Consider the following 419-nt stretch of genomic DNA (forward strand, 5'->3'; position numbering starts at 1 on the left):
GGGGGGGGGGTAGCAGATGACAGCGAAGGCTCCTCTAGGGGAGGAAGCGTTCATCTCTGTCCGAATACTTGCACACAAACACTGATTTCATTCACAAATTCAACTTAATTGATGAACATAAACGTTATTTTTATCTATTATGTGTGAACAGAACTCAAAAGGAAATTCACATCCAGGTGTGTTGGCTAATACTGGAAACAAACATTTCCTTTCTAAGTCCCGAAATAGCATTAGCTTATAGCTTTTTCAAGATGTCTGTGACCAATAGTGTGAGATACTGAGCACAGATGGAAAAAGAGGAGGTCCTCAAAAAGTTCCTTATAATAATCCTACGAACACGTCAATTTGTTTTTTGGTTTATTTGGAGAAAATTAAAGGGCCAGTGTCGTCAAGTGGTGAGGGTTGCAGATTGCAACTAA

Source organism: Morone saxatilis, unplaced genomic scaffold, assembly GCF_004916995.1.
Source record: "Morone saxatilis isolate NCDOM2014 unplaced genomic scaffold, NCSU_SB_2.0 Contig14, whole genome shotgun sequence".
Taxonomy (NCBI): Eukaryota; Metazoa; Chordata; class Actinopteri; family Moronidae; genus Morone; species Morone saxatilis.